This window comes from Camponotus vicinus, unplaced genomic scaffold (assembly GCF_025532165.1).
Source record: "Camponotus vicinus isolate PSW18456_S1 unplaced genomic scaffold, iyCamVici1.0 SCAF_2, whole genome shotgun sequence".
Lineage (NCBI taxonomy): Eukaryota > Metazoa > Arthropoda > Insecta > Hymenoptera > Formicidae > Camponotus > Camponotus vicinus.
Genome location: NW_028141956.1, coordinates 2,940,303 through 2,964,249, shown reverse-complemented (window position 1 = coordinate 2,964,249; position 23,947 = coordinate 2,940,303). Strand labels below are relative to the sequence as shown.

Below are 23,947 nucleotides of genomic sequence, written 5' to 3'. Positions count from 1 at the left end.
ATAATATATTAATCACTTAAATTAATCACATAATAGCCCTAACAATCCTCTATACTTCTTGAAAGGAAAATTAAAAAATCTTAATGATCACCTAATAGCCCTAACAATCCTATTTCTCGATTAAGTAAAATTATTCGAGGAAAGCCTATCTCTAATCACGTATATTTTAATTACGTGCCCTAATTACATTCTCTAACCGCGTGCCCTAACCGCGTGAATAAATGTCCGACATTACGTACTATTGTACGTAAAGCTTTTCTTCAGGCCAGTTGAACTTACTTTTCGTTGATCCTGGCCACTTTCTCGCTCGATCTCTAATCAGAGATCGAAAAAGGAGATAAACACTCCTTCTTTTGCCGATTAATTAACGGCAAATGAGCGTAAATATTTCACGCTCATCGTAACGATCGCTCCATTTTATGATCGTTCGTTAAATATTTGAATATAATTTTATTTTAACTCAAATAAAGCCAAATTACTACAAATTTCTGTATATTATATTTTCTAATAAAATATAAAATTCATGTGTGTGTACAACTTTTATCATATTACAAATTATTTAATTAATTAATCATTTGGCTTTATATGAAGTTAAATTAAAGTTTAAAACCAATGTCTACAAACAAATTCTACGATGGATGAGCTATCAGAAATTAGAATAAAATAAGTGCGCGTTATAAAAATAAAGTAGAATCAAAAATTGATAAAATTGATAAAATTATTAAAGCGTGCTCTTTATTTAATAAATTAGACAAAACCTTTACAAAAAAATTTTCTTTTCTTGATTCTCTTTTTTTAATTAATACTTCAATATATTTTCGCAATAGATGCAAACCATTTCGAAAGAATTTATTAAAAGTTATTTAATTTAATCTATCCTAGCTCATCCATTTTAAGGCAACGGATTTACTACATTCTACAATCTACAATCTACAATCTACATCTACATCTACAATCTCTACGAATTCGTTACCTTAAAGTTAAATAAAAGTTTTTCTCACTCACCGGCACTGATGCGCAACAGCGGAGTTATCGAAGCTACGTTGTCTGTAACATACAAATATAAAATTCATTTATCATAATGTTCACAAAATGCAATCAATATTTCAAAAAGTTTTTATCGTGCGGAATTTTATATCCGATGTGTAAAATAATAAGCAGATAAACACGTATGGAAAAATTCTATAAATTTTTGAAACTGTTTTTTAAATAGAAAGCTTTATACGACTTTTATAAAAATCTTTCTCTTTAATTCATTTAAATAATAAGATCGAATTATTGTTTGTTTGTAACAATTTAACGGTTTATAACAATTGATATATAAATAATAGATACTCACCATCAGGTTGCTCCACCGATGCAAGATGCCTCTCCCAGGCCTCCTCCTCCTCTCATGTTGTTGACGCGCGATACTTTTAACGACACTCCCGCACTCACGAGCGATATTTTTATATCGCTATTTTCGTTATTTTACACGCGATACTGAACGGCACTCCCGCACTATTTCGGTACGATTAAAAATTTGGCCGCGCGATGTATATATTTAATATATATATACTTCCAACGACACTCCCGGTTTCGATACGAGCGAAAATCCCATTTCATTTACGAGATCAACTTCGAGCCAACAGGTCGGAAATGCAACGATACAACGAGCAAAGATTAGGCCCGAACCGGAAAGAAGACGAAACGATTGACGGAATAGAGGAAAATGAAGTTCACCAGCTCTTTTTCGCGCATAATTATCCTATCTCGTATCGAACCTGGACCCGCTAAGCACGATTTCAGGTGCTTCGCCCGGAACATAAAGTTTCCCGCGATTGCAGGACATGGCTACACCAGGCTGGTAGACGGCAAAAGAAGAGGATACCCACATTTTTTAAATGCTAACATTCAGCAATTTAGAAAATGGGGAGGCAACCCCTTTTACCGAGCGAAAATCGTGCCTAGGGGAATCCACTCGACTCCTCGGCAGGGTTAACACACGCAGTGCGTGTGGCTGTAGACGAGCAAAGAGAAGGGACTCATTGACGACCATTCCGAGCAATCGATCGAGTTCTAACTAATTCGGGCCGAATCATTTGACGAAGCACGAAGCACGAAGGGCGAGTGTACGTTGCATAGCAACGTGTGCAAACTCGAAACATCCCAGTTAGTTGGCATCGGAAGTAGAGACTCGTGACAATAAATGAAATTGGGATTTTATATGAAAAAGTCCAAAAGTTCCGCGAAAACGCGACGACGCGAGAATACTACAACGCGAAAACGCGGTAACGAAGCGCTTGCCGTCCGCGGCACGTTGACGGGCACCGACGACGCGAAAGGGTACTTAGCTTCCCATTCAGGCACCTTAAGATTTATCATAAATAGAAAAATTTAAGATAAACCTCAAGGCACCATCCAAGTACTAAGCCCTCCCACCGCGACAAGGTGTACCCCTTGAGAGGGTTATATTATATATATTTTTATATATAATGTAATATATAATTTAAAATTTATTTTGTAATATAGTACATAAATTTAAATTCGCAAATATAAACGATAAATAAAAATATAAAAGATAAAAGAAAATCTATTATATAAATGTTCAAAATAATTGATTTTAAAACTAATTATTGCGCGCAATTAATTTTTACATTTTTACTTTTAAATAGATATATTTTAATCTTATAAATTGCGTAATTACAAAATAATTTATATTTTTTAAATATAAACTTTTAGTAATACGATAAATAAAAAAATTTCTATTTTTTTATATGTGAAATATTTAAATAAATATATTAATATGAAATATTTTATAAAACATAAGAAGTATCTGAAAATATTAATAAAAAATTTTATAAATGTTTTAATCATTTTAAAATAAAATAAAATATTTTTTATAAGTACACGTATTATATATGTTACAATTTAAAATCACTATTAAATCACTATCAAATAAAACGAAACGTGAAATATGTATATTTTGAATATATACTAATGATAAATAATTTATATATTGTTGCGTCCGCGGAACGATATATATCGACCGTGCGCGACGCAATCGGCATACGCTGACTCTCTGACAGTCGTTGTTTTTAACAACATCTTGACAACGCGCGCGGAAACGATCTTCTTCGAAAGAATTCATCGGGTGACGAATACATTCAGCGGGACGGGACGCGGGGACGCAACAATATAATAAATAATGATTGTGATAAATAATTTATATTAATGACTTACATCATATCTCTTATTGGTCCATCCATTTCCAAAACGTCCTTCTTTCTTTTGCTTTCTTCGCTTTTTCCTCGTGGCACTTCAATCCTCCTTGCACTCATTTGAATTCCTCGTTACACTTACACTCATTCACGAAAAGTTCCTCGTTGCACTTGCAATTGTGTTCAGAGAAAGAATTTGATAATATATGATACGTCTCACATCACTATTTCACTGCTCAAGAGCTACTGAGCGAATGATCGTAAGTCAGAAACATTACCGCGGTATTGTTTATATCCCCAAGGTTGACTATGTAAAGAAAGAATTTGATAATATGTGAAACGTCTCTCACGTCACTACTCAAAGTCACTGTGCGAATGATAATAAAGCCATGTAACATATTAACAATAGCGCGATACTGTTTATCAAGGTCGAACACGGTGTTATTGATAATTCTCTCGTTGCCAAATATTTTCTGTAATATAAATTATTTGCGGGAGGAATATATTAAATTATAAAAGTATTTTAATTTATTGAATAAGATTAATTGATTATTTATTAAACTATTCATCACTCATGAAGTCTTTCGTTTTGCTAATTATTTGCATCTATAATTCGATTGTTTTACTTCGTGTTCTCTCACAATCCCCAACCCAAATTATATTTAGATTGTCAAGTAGAATGATAAAGTAACAAGGATGGAATATATTTGCGAGCTTTACGGACAATAATTATTTTTTCAATGATACTTAAAATAAAACGTATTTCACGCGTGTTCCTTTGATAATCAAAATATATTTGGATTATGAAAGAACGCGCGATAAAACAATTGAATTATATACGTAAATAATTAGCATAAAGGCTCCGTGATGAATACTTAATAAATAATGAATTTAACCAATAAATTAAAACACTTCTATAATTTAATATTCCGCGTTAGTGCATATTTTATAATATATAAAATATTTTGGCAACGACTTATCAATAACATTATGTTCGATTTTGACGTAAACAATAGGATGCTATTGTTTGTATGTATGGTTTTGCTATCATTTATTCGGTGACACTCGAGCAGTAAAGTAGTGATGCAAAATGCTTCGTATGTTAATTAATTAGTTAATAAATAATCGATTAATTAATCTATAAATTAAAATACTTTTGTTATTTAATATTTAGCGTTAATGTATATTTTATAATGTATAAAATATTTCGGCAACGAATTATCAATAACACGGTGTTCGACTTTGGCAATATAAAATATAAACAGTAGCGCGCTACATTACGGCTTTGTTATCATTCGCACGGTGACTCTCGAGTAATAAAGTAGTGATGAGAAACGCTTCGTATATTGTAATTTTTGTACTAAACACGATTACGATTAGTATCGAAACATAATTTGCTATAAATATTAATAATTAAAAATTAATTAACTTTTGATAAACGACATGAAACGACTGTATCGGAACGATAAATATTTATCGAATCGTAATCATTCATTACTGCGAATAAAAATTGAAACAGGTATATATGAAAGGGGACAAGAGTATTAAATATATTATGATCTTTTGATCATTAATGCTCAATCCTGGTTAATTAAACAATATACAATTTAATCGAGAATTGATTTAATGTGATAGGAATCCAACATATTAAATAATCACATCGAGGCTTGCAATCTTTACGGACAATAATTATTATTTCAATACTTAGAGTCTCAAATATATTCCATCCGTGTTACTTTATCATTCTACTTGACAATCTCAATATAATTTGGATTGTGAGAGAACACGAAGTAAAACAATCGAATTATAGATGCAAATAATTAGCAAAACGAAAGACTTCATGAGTGATGAATAGTTTAATAAATAATCAATTAATCTTATTCAATAAATTAAAATACTTTTATAATTTAATATATTCCTCCCGCAAATATTTTATATTACAGAAAATATTTGGCAACGAGAGAATTATCAATAACACCGTGTTCGACCTTGATAAACAGTATCGCGCTATTGTTAATACGTTACATGGCTTTATTATCATTCGCACAGTGACTTTGAGTAGTGACGTGAGAGACGTTTCACATATTATCAAATTCTTTCTTTACATAGTCAACCTTGGGGATATAAACAATACCGCGGTAATGTTTCTGACTTACGATCATTCGCTCAGTAGCTCTTGAGCAGTGAAATAGTGATGTGAGACGTATCATATATTATCAAATTCTTTCTCTGAACACAATTGCAAGTGCAACGAGGAACTTTTCGTGAATGAGTGTAAGTGTAACGAGGAATTCAAATGAGTGCAAGGAGGATTGAAGTGCCACGAGGAAAAAGCGAAGAAAGCAAAAGAAAGAAGGACGTTTTGGAAATGGATGGACCAATAAGAGATATGATGTAAGTCATTAATATAAATTATTTATCACAATCATTATTTATTATATTGTTGCGTCCCCGCGTCCCGTCCCGCTGAATGTATTCGTCACCCGATGAATTCTTTCGAAGAAGATCGTTTCCGCGCGCGTTGTCAAGATGTTGTTAAAAACAACGACTGTCAGAGAGTCAGCGTATGCCGATTGCGTCGCGCACGGTCGATATATATCGTTCCGCGGACGCAACAATATATAAATTATTTATCATTAGTATATATTCAAAATATACATATTTCACGTTTCGTTTTATTTGATAGTGATTTAATAGTGATTTTAAATTGTAACATATATAATACGTGTACTTATAAAAAATATTTTATTTTATTTTAAAATGATTAAAACATTTATAAAATTTTTTATTAATATTTTCAGATACTTCTTATGTTTTATAAAATATTTCATATTAATATATTTATTTAAATATTTCACATATAAAAAAATAGAAATTTTTTTATTTATCGTATTACTAAAAGTTTATATTTAAAAAATATAAATTATTTTGTAATTACGCAATTTATAAGATTAAAATATATCTATTTAAAAGTAAAAATGTAAAAATTAATTGCGCGCAATAATTAGTTTTAAAATCAATTATTTTGAACATTTATATAATAGATTTTCTTTTATCTTTTATATTTTTATTTATCGTTTATATTTGCGAATTTAAATTTATGTACTATATTACAAAATAAATTTTAAATTATATATTACATTATATATAAAAATATATATAATATAACCCTCCCAAGGGGTACACCTTGTCGCGGTGGGAGGGCTTAGTACTTGGATGGTGCCTTGAGGTTTATCTTAAATTTTTCTATTTATGATAAATCTTAAGGTGCCTGAATGGGAAGCTAAGTACCCTTTCGCGTCGTCGGTGCCGTCAACGTGCCGCGGACGGCAAGCGCTTCGTTACCGCGTTTTCGCGTTGTAGTATTCTCGCGTCGTCGCGTTTTCGCGGAACTTTTGGACTTTTTCATATAAAATCCCAATTTCATTTATTGTCACGAGTCTCTACTTCCGATGCCAACTAACTGGGATGTTTCGAGTTTGCACACGTTGCTATGCAACGTACACTCGCGCTTCGTGCTTCGTGCTTCGTCAAATGATTCGGCCCGAATTAGTTAGAACTCGATCGATTGCTCGGAATGGTCGTCAATGAGTCCCTTCTCTTTGCTCGTCTACAGCCACACGCACTGCGTGTGTTAACCCTGCCGAGGAGTCGAGTGGATTCCCCTAGGCACGATTTTCGCTCGGTAAAAGGGGTTGCCTCCCCATTTTCTAAATTGCTGAATGTTAGCATTTAAAAAATGTGGGTATCCTCTTCTTTTGCCGTCTACCAGCCTGGTGTAGCCATGTCCTGCAATCGCGGGAAACTTTATGTTCCGGGCGAAGCACCTGAAATCGTGCTTAGCGGGTCCAGGTTCGATACGAGATAGGATAATTATGCGCGAAAAAGAGCTGGTGAACTTCATTTTCCTCTATTCCGTCAATCGTTTCGTCTTCTTTCCGGTTCGGGCCTAATCTTTGCTCGTTGTATCGTTGCATTTCCGACCTGTTGGCTCGAAGTTGATCTCGTAAATGAAATGGGATTTTCGCTCGTATCGAAACCGGGAGTGTCGTTGGAAGTATATATATATTAAATATATACATCGCGCGGCCAAATTTTTAATCGTACCGAAATAGTGCGGGAGTGCCGTTCAGTATCGCGCGTAAAATGATGAAAATAGCGATATAAAAATATCGCTCGTGAGTGCGGGAGTGTCGTTAAAAGTATCGCGCGTCAACAACATAAGAGGAGGAGGAGGCCTGTGAGAGGCATCTTGCATCGGTGGAGCAACCTGATGGTGAGTATCTATTATTTGTATATCAATTGTTATAAATCGTTAAATTGTTACAAACAAACAATAATTCGATCTTATTATTTAAATGAATTAAAGAGAAAGTTTTTTATAAAAGTCATATAAAGCTTTCTATTTAAAAAACAGTTTCAAAAATTTATAAAATTTTTCCATACGTGTTTATCTGCGTATTATTTTACACATCGGATATAAAATTCCGCACGATAAAAACTTTTTGAAATATTGATTGCATTTTGTGAACATTATTATAAATGAATTTTATATTTGTATGTTACAGACAACGTAGCTTCGATAACTCCGCTGTTGCGCATCAGTGCCGGTGAGTGAGAAAAACTTTTATTTAACTTTAAGGTAACGAATTCGTAGAGATTGTAGATGTAGATGTAGATTGTAGATTGTAGATTGTAGATTGTAGTAAATCCGTTGCCTTAAAATGGATGAGCTAGGATAGATTAAATTAAATAACTTTTAATAAATTCTTTCGAAATACTTTGCATCTATTGCGAAAGTATATTGAAGTATTAATTAAAAAAAGAGAATCAAGAAAAGAAATTTTTTTGTAAAGGTTTTGTCTAATTTATTAAATAAAGAGCACGCTTTAATAATTTTATCAATTTTATCAATTTTTGATTCTACTTTATTTTTATAACGCGCACTTATTTTATTCTAATTTCTTATAGCTCATCCATCGTAGAATTTGTTTGTAGACATTGTTTTTAAACTTTAATTTAACTTCATATAAAGCCAAATGATTAATTAATTAAATAATTTGTAATATGATAAAAGTTGTACACACACATGAATTTTATATTTTATTAGAAAATATAATATACAGAAATTTGTAGTAATTTGGCTTTATTTGAGTTAAAATAAAATTATATTCAAATATTTAACGAACGATCGTAAAATCGAGCGATCGTTACGATGAGCGTGAAATATTTACGCTCATTTGCCGTTAATTAATCGGCAAAAGAAGGAGTGTTTATCTCCTTTTTCGATCTCTGATTAGAGATCGAGCGAGAAAGTGGCCAGGATCAACGAAAAGTAAGTTCAACTGGCCTGAAGAAAAGCTTTACGTACAATAGTACGTAATGTCGGACATTTATTCACGCGGTTAGGGCACGCGGTTAGAGAATGTAATTAGGGCACGTAATTAAAATACACGTGATTAGAGATAGGCTTTCCTCGAATAATTTTACTTAATCGAGAAATAGGATTGTTAGGGCTATTAGGTGATCATTAAGATTTTTTAATTTTCCTTTCAAGAAGTATAGAGGATTGTTAGGGCTATTATGTGATTAATTTAGGTGATTAATATATTATGTATCTTTTAAAGAATCAGGAAATGTAGGTTTAAATAATATTAGGGAAAACAGATCAATACATATTTCAATAATTATATTATTAATATTAACAATTTTTAAGGGATCAATATTTTTTGTGTTTTTTTTTTATAGGTATTTTTATTTATATAAGGATGAAAATTAAATTGTTAACACTCAATAATTTTTATAGTAATACGAATTTTTTTGCGAAATTTTATGTACTTATGTAATACAAAATTTATGTACCTGTATGTATGTGAGAGCCCGCTAAATAGGTCCCGCTAAATACATCCCGGGGTGTGCATAAAAAGCATTTTCCCCACGTAAAAAAAAAAAAAAAAGGATTGTTAAGGCTATTAGGTGATCATTAAAATTTTTTTAATATTCCGTTAATGCTAAGGAAAATATATTAAAATTCTAATAATCTTAGGGATTAATCATCGCTAATCTTGTCTGGATGTAAAAATTTTTAGTAAGTTTTATATTATAATATAGAAAATAGAAAAAGGCAACTACAGTGATTTGAATATCTATACCTGAGAACAAATGTCCATAGAAAGTATTTCGATGGACTCCATAGGAAGGAATAAGCATGACAAGGGATGGTAATTTTTATGATGTTAACACAAAGGAATACAATAAATCATAATATTCCAAGAACTCGAAGAAGAGAATATATTGGATTGAAATGCATAGTGATTGGAAATGATTAGAAACTAAAAGACAGTATGCATACAACCTATTTATTAATAGTAATACTATTTTGTAATTATATTAAATTTTATAATTTAGTACATTGTATTATATAAAGTATTAAGCATAAAAGTATTATGCTGGTATGAAAATTATAATAATAATATATAAATAATGTTAGCTATATTAGAATGGAACATATGAGTTCTTTATATTTTATATAAAGGAAGAGACTTAAAATATTTTGCAACATCTATATTTTTCGAGTCTTAATTATAAAAACTTCAGAAGAATCGGTGATTAATTTGACAAATTCTATACATGTATTAATAATTAAATTTTTAAATAATTAAATAAATGATTGATAAATATCGAAGATCAGTTTACTGCTAATTAAGAAGATTTATAGAAATACGATTAAGAATGTTTTTATCCCACAGCAGGCATTTTGTGTTTTGTAAATAAAAGGATATAAATATGACAATGAATATAGAAAAATATTTATTTCATCTTTGAATATTACAGTATCTTTCGCGATTGAATAATTTATTTACTATCAATTTACATATATAAGTATCTTGTTATACAGCACTGGTGCTACCGGCATTTCGTGCATATAGCACGGAACAAAACCAGAAATTGTGCACATTATATATTACCCTCTGAGAACATTCATGGACATTGTCTTTGTAGTTCACGTCCACGTTTTCAATGTCCATAGAGGGAGTATCGCTTTCAGAGATCACCTAAAAGCAGGCCATGACATCTCTCAGTCTTCTCTCTGTAATTATCGACGAAATGTAGTGATTTGTATCTCCGCTAGATGTCTCTGCATTTCCGTCAAGTAAGTGCGCGTTTCCGGTTTCCCGAGAGTCGAGTCTGATCGAGTTCTTGTCGAGCAGGATTTGAATCCCCGCTAATCTCATCATCAAATGTAAGTTTCTCATTTTTTTATCACGCTATATCATTGACAGCTGAATAATCTTCGTGTATTATAACATAAATTTCGCCGCGAAAATGATTTCATTGGTTTTTCTAGAAGAAGACGCGAGAGGTGCCAATGGAAATTCAAAATGAATCACATCACAGTAAGTGGAATAATGTCCACATTATTAAACGAATTATACCTAATCGCGTTTATTTTTCGTATAAACAATATAACTTAGTTACATTATTTTTTTCTTACATTTGTTCGCCATATATTGCATGTAGATTAAACGTATAGCATATATTTAAATTTATGTGTGAACATGCATATAATTCACATAGGTAGCTAATTTCTTTGTAAATTATTTGGATAATTTTTCACTAGAACGTATGTATATCTCGATTAAAAGTGACATTTGATTTACCCGCTTGCGATTTGAATGTACACAATAACAATACAGTTGAAATCTAATGGAAGAAATAACGCTAATTTTATTTAACCATATATATGTATAACTTTTGGGCGTTTTTTGGTCTCTTATACTTTCACTACCATGTTAGTCGAATCTACCTGATGTCCAGTCGTTTTTGCGACAGATCGTGATGCGATTTGTAAGAGTACTCAGTATCTTTCAACTGCGGTGAAAGCGTCAATCATTCGAATTATCATTCGACATCACGATCTTTCTTTTGAGGTTTCAGAAGTTCAATAATGTAAAGTCTAAGAAAGATTACAATACACAAAGATACATACACAAAGAAAGCAATTTTTGTGTATGTATTTATATAATATAAGTGAATATTTAAATGAATATTATCCAAATTTAGTAATTAATTTACTTATTAATTTATTAATTAATAAAACATTATATATATATATATATATATATATATATATATATATATATAATATAAAAATTCATATTATATATATATAATATATAAAAATAAATATATAAAATACATATATATAATATTTAAAATGCAAATATTTTTTCCTTAAAGAAAACAATACGATTGCATGTGGTAATATCTCAGACTGACATTATTGACGTATTATTTCATCTATTAGACATTATCTCGTCGGTGCAGACTTAATTTATTTTATATTTGTTATATTATCATGCGTCTAATGTTGATAAAACATATACTCTTCCTACACATTTTTTTCAATTTTCTAACACGATTTTTACCTAGAATATGTACTGAATTAAAGAAGTCGCATTATATCATCGTGCAAATTTCTCCCGAGCATAATAAAAGAAAGAGCGATGTGCACGATCGAAACAGCGTAATATAAAAAAAGCGTATCTATAAAAAAAAAGGAACAAGAGTGATCTCCGTGAAAAAAAAGTAGAACTTTTTATCATTATCTGCATCGCTTGTGCTTGATAATTTTTCCGCTATGGCAGAAAACGCGGCACATAACAATGCATATCGCCGTTTCAGCTTTCATATCGAAATAACTCGATCGTATAAGTCTTCCTCGGAACACGTGTACGCGTACCACACGAGCGCTCTTCGTTAATACGTGGTTGACGACGTGCGATAAAGCGATGCCGTACATCGTCGTCTTCGTCGTCGTACCTGAAAAGCGTTTGTGAAACATTAAAAGCCGCGATATGCGACGTTGTCGCCTAATGACGCCCCTCGAGACGCTCTGCCGGCAACGATAATTATTGCGCGACGGCTTTATTGACGGTACACCGGAGAATACACTCTCCTCGTTTCTTGCCACGTGGTATACGTTATAATTCTACGCGATGTGACGACGTCACTTTGTTAATGTCGCACAGGGAATACGCGATAATATGCGCGACGAGGACGACGGTTCAACGAAACCATTGCTCGTTTATATTTGTATGCCGCATATTATTATCTATTAGTATTAGTATTAGATCGATATCTCGAATTTATAAAAAACAAAAAATATCCCGGTTGCCTCTCAATTTTAACAATTTTCAAATTTTTTTTATTCTGATCATATCGATTTTTCGTATTTTGTTTTTGCTACTGTTCTCCAATATCATACGTTGCTTAAGTGGGTGTAAAGTTTTAATGAATAAGTCTTTCAATTAAATCCAGAATTAATGTTTGATATTTTCTGCAACTACAATTAAGAAAAAATAAGTTCGTATTTATTGTATAAAAGTACAGTTGTTGATATTCAAAGTTTAATTACCAACAATCTGTAAGAAAAAAAATATTCTAATACACTAGGAGAATTATTATAAAAGAATAATTATATTACATTTTAATCTTTCTTTCAGTTAAAAAAAAATAAAATTTGATGTTATAATAAATATAATAAGCAATATTAAATATTCATAATATAAATATTTTGCGAGTAATATTTATATATATAAATCTTTCACAATATTCAGTTTATAAATAAAATATATCTATTATGCAATTATATTTAATATTTAGTAAAAATTAATTAAACTTTAACTTACCAACTATAACTTTCCTGACTTCGATTTTTCGATGATTATAGCGTGAATTTTTTAACACATTAATATGTTTTCAAAGAATTTAGAAGAAGCTCGAATATGTTTGACTAATCGAGAATTCTCTGAACAGAATAAACAAGAATGATGGTGCAAATTGATAAGATCGTAGCCATTGTAAGATAATCGCGTTATAGGAGTGTTTTTATTAAAACTGTCACATCGACCAGTTCTGATAACCAGTTCTTTCTTCTTAACTCATTTGTATCATTGTCCCCATTTGGGATGCCTCATATCATTAAGGGCTCGTATAATTTGCATAGTCACTTATCTTTATGTGTTTTTTTTTTATTTTCTTCTCTCTAAGACAATCAAAATTATCATGCTCATCTTTAAAAAGAAACATCTTGAAATTTTTTAAACGAAAAACAGAGCGCGGGAAAAACAAAAAATGCACACAAAAACCTGTGCGTACCTCTTAAATAATTAAATACAGAAAATATATGCGCGATTTTAATGTATTGGATTACGAAACAATTTACAATTAATTAAGTTTCACGCGTTCTATCATTTGAGAGCTATCGTCGGAAGTATCAGAAATTGCCCCACAGGTGTTGCCATTGATTCCCGTTGGGAAATTAACTGCAACGCGAGCAATTTGCATCACGCAGAAGTCAGGTGCGCATTGACGTTTCGCGCGATATAATTCGCGCGCGTTTTATCCACCGCTTTCCGAAAGAGACACAAACAAGCGTGCGCGCAGATAAAGTAAATGTGCATAAAAGTTTCACAAAAATTTCACGATAATTGCAGCGAAAGTGTTATCCATAGGTTGCATGCAAGTTTGTAACGTATTTTTGTAAGTCAGAAATTGACGCTATTTAAAGTCGCACGGAGTCTATCATTATTTTATATGTCGGGTTCGCGAATTGAATTCAATAATATTGCGTGAATCATGTTTCGATATTAAATGGCACCGCTTCAATTCCTTATTTGATTTGTTATACTCATTATATTATCCGCCAAATTTCTCAATATTTGTGGAAAATCAAATTAATAGATAACAATCTATAAATTAATAGACATCTTTCGACACCCATATGTCTGCCACGTGATATTTTAACATTAAATCGCTCGATATTTGTATATTAATTACGTTGAGGATATTTTATAGAATGCTATGATAGCAAGTCAAGATCGAGTTTACGACTGTATACCAACTATAATATTTTGTACTGACGTGGAAAATATTTTTTCTTCTACGGCAACTTTACCATTATTAGATAGTACTCTGAAAAAGTAATGAGAAGTGACTTCACGAGGAAACTATCAACAGCTCGATAACATTTACATCGGTAACGTTTACATTACGCAATAGCGAAATAAATAAATGAACCTTTATCATGATATGTAAATGAACCGATTATACAAATAAATATATAAGTTAATTTTTAGCTATTAAAATAATTAATGTTAAATAAATTTCTGAAAAAATAATGCTTTACCGAATCATCGTTAAGCTATCGTAAACTCATTACACACAAAAAGAATCTGCTCTTATGAGATACATATAACTTTTCATACATTGTGCACGCATTATTCGACAAAGTTATTAGATAAAGACATTTTAATCGTTCTTAATTTTTGATGGAGAATGAGGTGGAAACGAAATATGAAATCAACCAAAATGAGAGCATGTACGTGTAATTGACGCGAAAGTGTGAATCAATGGTTTACAGATATTCGTATATATGTATACGTGAAATGACACGGAAGCAAGAAAAACATCAGGTGAAATAGAGGAGCGTGAGATACATTCAGAAGACGTAAATGCGACATATACATATGTACATATATGAGACCAGAAATACGTCCGTAATCCACGACTTAATAACGACACCGATGTGTATCAAAAAAATTTAATATAAATCATGAGGTGTAATCACGATTATTCTATAAGTCGTTGCTCAAGTTTATGGAACTGCTAATGTATTTACAAGTATTTACATATATTGTATATCAGGTATTAGATATATGTGGCAATGGCATCAGAAGTTTGACATAAGATTGACATATTTTATTACGAAAATTTAAAGTGTTAATGTTTGACAGCTAATTGTACAAGATTATTGATGAAGTTTTTGAGTTTTGCGCATCTAAGCAGAAAATATATAAATCTATATTTCTAATAAAATTTTTAAATTTATTTCAATCAATTTTCTAACATTAATTTGCAACAATATTTTGTAATTAAAGTACACTTAAAGTACACAATTATATCTGAACAAATCTATATAAATACAGCTAGTAAATGGTTTGATTCACCTCGTGATTTCAGACGAGCAATCTTCTTTTCGAGAATGTGCCTGATTCACGTCTCGAGACGCAGATATCTCGACGCACCGTGTAATTTTGCGAGGCTTAAACGCGGTTACTGGGTTTTCGAATTTGTTCGAGGACAGGTATCATTTGCATTTTTCATGAGAATCATTATTCGCTCAAAAATCGCCGTCGAGATTAAAACGAAGAGGGAACTGAGAAAATATATGCGCGGTCGAAAATGTCGATGTCAAATTTTTGACAATTATTAGTGCGATTCGGTAAATCATTCAGATTTATCTAAATTCTTCGAGCTTTGCTCATTGAAACGATTCGAGTGAATTTATGTCTTTCTAGGAACACACACACATACATACACATTGATAGGAGAATTAATGGAAGTGGCAATTGACGCGAGACTTCTCGTATACCCATAAAGTACCTCGTGTTATTTATTATGTCGCAAGCTTGTGCGATGCCTTGATAGATGCGAAAAATGATTTAAAAAGAATTTTTACTATTCTTGTTTTTATTAGTTGGCGCATATTAATCGTACGATTTTTCATTCAATTAATATGTATAATTAACATAATGCGCCCGCGATTAATATACTTTATTAATTGCTCAAAATTATTGTTATATCAATAAGTTCATTCAAAAATTATTATTAATCATTAAAATCTATTAGATTCAAATAATCTTCATTTATAACCATGTAATCTACGGATTTATTTACGAATTTTTTAATAGATTTAGAATTTTTTGAATGATAACTTTATATCAATTTTCTTCCTAGCTTTTTTTTAGAATTTTTTGAATGATAATTTTATGTCAATTTTCTTCCTAACTTTTTTTACCAAGTATTTCTTCTAACGAAGCTTTAAATATTCTGTTAACATTACTTACACTGAGAAAAAAGGTTGCATTAATTAGAAATCTGGTAGATTTAACCAGTATGTTTGTTGGAAAATGAACGAATTAGAATTCCTTTAGGAATTATCAGATGAATATGATTAATTTCTCTTCTGTTAAATTTACCAAATTTTCTTGATAATAATATTAAATTAAAAAAAAATGATGTCATTGTATTTATGTTTATTAATATAACAAGACATTAATATAATATTAATATAACAAGAAGTTTTCCAGATTCAATTAGAAAATACTAATCAAATCCTTATAGTCTATTAAACGTCTTAGTTATAAAAAATCGAGTCTTATTGTGCTAGCTAGAAATTTTGCTTGGTTTAATCAAAATGCCTTCTATCATATACATTTTGTTGGTACAATCAAACGATTTTTCTCAGTGTACAATTCAATAAAGGAAAAAGTTTGTTATTTATTTCACATTACATGAATTGTTAAAAACATGTATACAGGATATTTTTATTTTGCAATTATTAAAAAATCTGAAAAGTATGATATGAAATCATACATATTCTAACAAGTCAACTATATTAATGTGCGATACTGACAAGTAAGTTCGAAAACGATCAATTCTCATTACCACTCGGATATATTATATCTTTGACATGTACTTCCACGTTATATTACATTTCCGCTAAATATAGACATATATTCGTATGAAGCAAGCTTGTGTGCATTGCGCGTAATAATCGCGTCGCTCGCGCGTATTATTTATATACACATATACGTATTACTTTCACGTGATATATAATTTTATTACGAGGCGTGCACCTGTACATCGCGCGTGGCTCATCAACACGAAAGCGATCCCGGCGATGGGCCTCGATTGAAATTTTTCTTTGAAAATTTCGCTGAATGTGAGGAGGGAAACCCCGTCGCAAAGTTTGCCGCGTCGCGCATAACGATAATGGAGATTACAAACGCCGTCCGTCAGTTTCTCATTCTGGGAGCGACGTGTGCTTGCGCAATATGATTAAAAGAAGCAGATTATCGTCGACGAGGGGTGGCCGGGTGACGAGGGGTGTCGAGATGAGCTGCTATCGAGCGAGTAGTATAGACACGAGAACGATCACTTATCGGGCTTTATTAATTTCCTTGATGGGGCCTACTACGTGTGACGGATTGTACGTCGCTGGAATAAAGCGAAATATTGCTGCTAGTCCGATATAGTGTGTAGCGTTACGGATATCGAATCAATTGCTCAGAAATAGCGTATGCCTGTCTTTTAACTGCAACTCGAGTGCATAAAGATTAATTGTTTTAAATAGATAAATAATACTAATAGGATAATGAAATAAAATCGATAATAATAAGTCTCTTTAAATTTAGCAATTGATGCTAGTATTAATAAAATTATAAAATTATTATTTATATATTCATTGTTACGTTCTTGTAAATAATATTTTATTAATTTGAAATTATACTTAATTATTATTTTAATATTGCCACATTTATTCTCTTATTATACAGAAAATGCTATTTTTGCTATAATCTCTCTTTTAGCAGATATTACAAAAATATCATTTTATATTATAATATAAAATAATATTTTAATAACTTGCTTTTATGTTATTAATAATGTATCATAAATCATTTTACATTATTAATTTTTGTTGTATGGGAAAAGACAAGATTTTTTAAATATGTTATAGGATATATATATTTTTTATGGAAAAAATGTGTGATTGCTTTCGATTGTTTTTACAATAAACCGGAAGTATCTTTCGCATGTCTTGAGTAATTAAAACTTTTATCACGGCAGGGGAAAAAAGCATATCTTATTTTTATCTTCAATCATTGGCGCGAACGTAAAATACGGTACAATCATGCGGTACAGGTGCAGAAGAATGATTCATATAAGATATATAACAAACGGTTAAAATAACAACGGTACATTATTCTGTTATATGACTTTATAAATAATATAACATATATATAAATATATATATTAGAGCTATTATAATGTGTGTGTGTTATATGGTCATTCGTTGTCTATTCTTGTAAGATAAATATTTATGTTTCTAGATAAAAATAATTTATATTTATAAAGATATAATCCAAATGCATATAAATTTATTTTACCACATCTATTTTATAATACATATTTTACAATGCGAATAATATTGGAGAATATTACATCGACGATAAGGTTGAATTTTATTCGAGGTTCAATTTTAATAAAAGGGGCTGACACACATTGCGCCAGGATATCCCGTCTCACGAGTCCCACGAGTCTCTCTATGACAAATCAAATAATTGATATGTACACAGTGTACCGTGAAAACAGTACGTCACCTTGTCACAAAGAAATCGAGAGTCGAGGGTGATATGAGTGGCGAATATAATGGGATGATCAATTGCAGCTTTCTATTGAGGTGGATAGTTTGAGGTAAGCAAATAATTATCAACTATGATATAATCTCAATTTTATCATAATTTCTTTTTTATTCAAGAAGATTATAAAATGTCAGTAAAATAATACTTTTATTATTGCAATCTTTGTGCAAATATTTATTAAATATTTATTTTGACCAAATCAGCAAATAGCTTTAAAATAATTATTTACAAGCTACGTAGTTGTGCCTTTCTTATTCATTTTTTTATAATAATAGAATTCTTCTTCAATAAAAAAAATCGATTGTCTTTACATTGGTTATTTTATATTACCAGTGTAGACCACGAGTAATATGCACCACGGTAATCGCAATCCGCATCGTACTTTTCGCCCGCAATCGTTTCGTGCGCAAATATTGCGAACCATACTGCCTCTTGATTCCTAATCAAAATGCATCCGTGCTGCAGGGAATTGTCGCGCCGCTGTTTACTCTGCTTTACAGGCGGTTTGCGTGATTGTGAAAAAATAGCAAAGCGAAGTAAAGCAAGACTGAAGCAGTAACGAGCGCTTATTTAATGACAGCGATATAATAGGGCTAGATCGTTATCTAATATACAGGTTGTATCAAACGCGTTATGTTCCATTAATGACAGATTCTACAGCGAATGGACGATATTTCTTTCATGAATTCAATATTTTCCTGAAATTCAATATCGTGTTATTTGTCATGAAAAAATAAGATGCTTTATCGAAGTGTATAAATGACAAAAAAGTTTATTCTTTCACCAATTTCAAATGATTGTACAATAATTACGTATAATCACATTCGAGTGATAAAATGTTTATTTTCCTGTCTGAAATGTCACTTTGGAGAAGATGTAATCGGGGACGCAGCAAGGCTCTTGCTTGTCATGTAAAGAGTCGTGAGTTCGAGTCCTGCTAAGGCCAGAATTTCTGCGATAAAGTCACCCTAATCTCCCTGCCATTCCTTCCCTTCATCTTTCCCCTTGACTCATCTGAATGGTTCAGATATAAACCATAGCACGGACATGAACCTATGTACCGTTACTGGGCCTAACGGACATAGTTGTGCAGTTTCGATAAAAAAATTATTAGTTGCCCACAAATTAATTATGAAAAATAATAATTGCAACTTTATAAATGTATGTAAAAATACATATATACTGTTCTAGGTCTTATACCTTCAGTTGACTCTGTCCTTCTTCCTTGAATATATATAGCATATATATATATCCAAGAGGTCGAGCAGAGTCTTAAGGTATAATACCTAGAACGGTATGTATATATTTTTGAAAACTTATAAGTTTTGCCAGAACCAATCTGGCCGTTAATTTTTATCTACAACAATTTTGTATTTTTATACCGGTTGTCTTTCCGATGAGAAGTTTGAAAATAAGGCCAAACGAACGAGAATCGAGATCATTTGTAGACCGAACGCAGGTCTGCAATTTCTCGTCAAGATCCGATATGGAAAATGTTAGCTTAACATTTCATCGCTTAAAATTTCCTCACTTGGTCATACGTTACGTACGCAAACAACGGCGAGCGACACGGCCGTTGGCTTCCTGAGTTGTCTCCTGATTCCTAATCGAACCACGAAGAGCGCGGCGACTGCTCTGTTTACCCTTGTTCTGTCTGATATATCGGCTCTCTCGTGTGTACCTAACTGCGGCATTCGAAGTATATCTGCCTGGCACCACGAACGATTATTTGCCGTGTCATACAGTCGTGGCCGCGCGAACACATTATGCGGGATACACGTCGCTGTTGGCGGCGATGTGTGCTTGCGATCGGTATCGGCTTTGGCCGGCGGCGGGTTGTGTAGCCTCCACCTCTTCGTCCAGGCTTCGATCACGCTCCTGTGGCGGCGGCGGCAGGATAATGAAAATAAAGTGGCAGATAAAGAAGCGTGGACGAAAGCGCGATCGATATGAATGAATGGTCTTTTACGCGAGTGGGCCCTTCGGCGACGCTGGGTGGCTCCGAAAGATCGAAAGGGCTCGCACGAAGAAAAGATAACAGGTGTGCCTCGCGGAGGAGCATACCAAGGCGATAGTAATATTATTTGATGAAAAAGAGCAAGACAATTGTTCCTTTCTCTCAAAGGAACAATTTATTCCTATTTGATGCTAAATCTTTTGCGAAAGAATGTATTGTCATCTAAAGATAAATATTTTTAAAAATTAAAAAAATCACATCTAGCGTGATATTAATTCTTCGCTTTCAAAAAAAAATTTGTCAAATATACTCGTATGAATGTGTTGATTATCAGACGATTGCTAAAATAATTCATACACATGAAGATGGGAGCAGGCTTTATTTTAATCGCACACAGCGTGAAAAATGACAATTTACGAGGTCGGAGAAGCCAGCTGATTTTGAATGATGAAACCGTGAATGCAAGATTGTGTAACAGGTGTTTGCTTGCTACATGTAATATTCCGTTGGCTGTGTTGGACTGACAGACAGTTATGAATTATGAAAGTCTCATGCAATGACTTATTAAAAACCTTTGCATTCGTATTAGTTGCAATCAGCGAAGTCTAAAATAAAAGCTTCGAAATAACAGAGCTCAAAGATATTGCCATCCTTTGAATAATACCTTTTTATTAAATTACGTCATATTTTTAATTTTCATATTTATATCAATGAGATAAGAAATAGAAATAAAAACAGTCCAATGTAATAAAATTCTAAATTATTTATAATCAGCTTCTCTCAGATGTTAAAAAGAAATCTTAATTCTCTCTTCGTATCTTAATTTTTAATTTCTCGGTCGGGAATATTGATACATCTTCTGAAGAACTCTATGATTTTTGCTATCACTCGTGAAGAGAAGGATTACGTAAGCGTCCTGATACCATTTCCAAAACACAAATTTTTAGCACCACGTGGTTGCCAACGGTGCCTCGTCGTAGCGTTTGCGCCAGAGCACGTGCACCGTTGGCATCTATTGGTTGCATCAGCAGGTGCATCGGCAGGAACGATGCAACGGGCGAGAGTTAGCGTTTTGAACGGCGGGCGGTGTAGCGTTTCTGTAGCACGCGAATCGTGGGACTCCGTAACAAACCGGGTACTCCTTTCGTCGTTTTTGCGTCCGGAGAGTGACTTTTATGTCCATCTGCTACCGCGCCGATATGAGTAGCTACTACTCGCCTCGTATCTCCCTCGGTCTCCTCTTGGGTGATAATCCTGATATACGCGATCAGTAACCGTTGATCTTTAAACGGCGAGGGGATAACGGAACGGAATTAACGGAGACGCGATGCGCGTAATTTATACAGACGAATATCGTACGAGAGTCGAAGGTACGTTTTTTTTTCCACGGGAATTATTGCCGACATCAATTAATTCCCGATTGGTGATTTGATTTGAATTTATTCGACTATCAGTCGGCGTGCTTGAAGTCCATCTGCTTTCATCGAATTATCCTGTGTTTCTCCTCTCGCATTCTTCTTTATGATCGAATAGAAATTTGATACGGATATTTATTAATATTAGTTTAAAATCACGGTTTTAGCTCAGGATAAAATTATTTTTTTTTGCAAATCATTGTATTTATATAAAGGTGAGAAATTCTAGTAATATATGAAAAGAAGCTTTAGAAGACTCGATTGAAATATTACATATTCTCTCTTTTCATTTATTCTTAATAAAATTAAATTTCATTCATTTTCTTTTCTATTAATTTTCGATAATCTTTTTGTAAAAAGAAATAAATAACAAAACAGTTTTTATTTTCAAAATTTCTTTTCATGTAGATATAATAGTTAATTTTAAAAATAAAATAAAATTAAATACTAAATTTATTATTAACATTTAAATTAAATATTAATTAATTCGTAAAATTTCGATTCGAGATTATTATTCAATATCGCATAATATTTATCATGTGATTGATAATGAAATGGGATATAATTATATATCGTACCTGTTACACGCGCGTATTTACATATCACGTTTAGCGAATATTTGCTATAGAGAACTCGTTCACGCTAATCATGACAACATCGCGAATAAGTGTCGCAGAAAAATCTCGTTAATGGCGCATAGAGGAAGATACATTAAAAGCATATCGGATTGCTAAATAAGAGAAAAGGAAAGACAGAGAAATATTGCTCTAAACATCTTCGAGAAGCGCCGCTAATTGCCTTGGTGCTGATACGAGCCTGTCATTATGCAATCTTGTAAACTGTTCCTTTCACGATCGTCATCAGGAGCCGTCCAATCTTGTGCATTCGCAATTTCGCAAAAATTCCCACTGCATCGCAACATTTCCACTTTACCGCCGCATCGTCATTACTCCACTTATCATTACTGCCGTTATCTCGCGAATCTGCGTTTTTTATAATAGCGGAAGCAGCTCCGTGGTAAATCTGACGGGTGGGATTGGGCGCCAACGAGAGGAGAGAGTGAAGTTAATAAAGCCGTATATAAGAGTTATTGCATCGGGTAGGGGGAGCAAAATTACTTTAATCGCGGGCACACGACGTTGTTAAAGGGATTAATAAAAGGGCACCGTAACGTTTCACATGCATCGTCGTTGTCGGCGCGGTGCTCTGCTTTTTTTCGTCGCAATTGTCGTTCCTTTGGTTTCATTTTTTTCCTCGCTTACACGAGGAAGAATGTGACTCGTCATTAAGCGGTATTAAGTTGTTACGAAACGCAACCGAAAAATACGATCTTATAAGAGCAGTTATATACAATGTTAGGAAGCTGCTATCTCTGATTGTCGCGTGTGTCCTAATATGTGTGCAAGTTGTTTCTGCATTAAATAAGGCGTATTCTTGTAGTTATTGAGCTTCTTGTAGTATTTTTTATTTTATGGATTGAACATCGAATGTATCGCTGATGTTATTATTTAGCACTGTAAAATTTGATATAAAGTTTGTATAAAATTAATAAATTAATATCGATCCCGACTGGCTTTCTTTTATATAAAATTTCCAACATAAATAGTTTTAATTTTTAAAATCGAAACTACACACATTTTGGAATTAATTGTCAAAATATCAAATCTCAGCTAATTTTTAAAATTTTGATCGATAAAAGACAGATAAAAATACATGCGATTTGAATGGATCACATGAATAAATGAGTATTTTCAATATATGAGGAGATGGGCGATGCAATCTCGTATGCACTAAGTGCATCGCTGCAATCTATGTGGCATACTCATCGAATTGCGAGTGATATGTATGTCTGAGGGTATAATTAAGCTGTCAATGCATCATCGATTTAATCTTGGGCTAATCGGAATATTCTCATCCAATCTGCAATTATCATACTAGCGGTGATTTCTTTTCTACGAATTGCGAAATCATTTTTGCATTAAATCACTCAAATGAACGCGTATAATATATATGTAGATTAAAAGGATTAAACGAAGAGATGATGGTTTTATTTAAATATTTTATAACTGAAAAAAAGAATTTTAAATAGATAGAAAAGGCAAAAAA

The 23,947-nt window shown here is 32.3% G+C and overlaps 1 long non-coding RNA gene across 1 annotated transcript in view; it reads left to right on the top strand.

The window, feature by feature from the left end:
• Positions 1 to 10,374: 10,374 nt before the first annotated feature.
• The window catches only part of LOC145966138 (uncharacterized), a 67,683-nt gene continuing 54,110 nt past the window's right edge, over positions 10,375 to 23,947 (top strand). The window contains exons 1-2 of the long non-coding RNA XR_014436974.1: positions 10,375 to 10,443; positions 10,549 to 10,597. This is a non-coding gene — a long non-coding RNA (uncharacterized LOC145966138). The remainder of the gene's footprint in view (positions 10,444 to 10,548; positions 10,598 to 23,947) is intronic.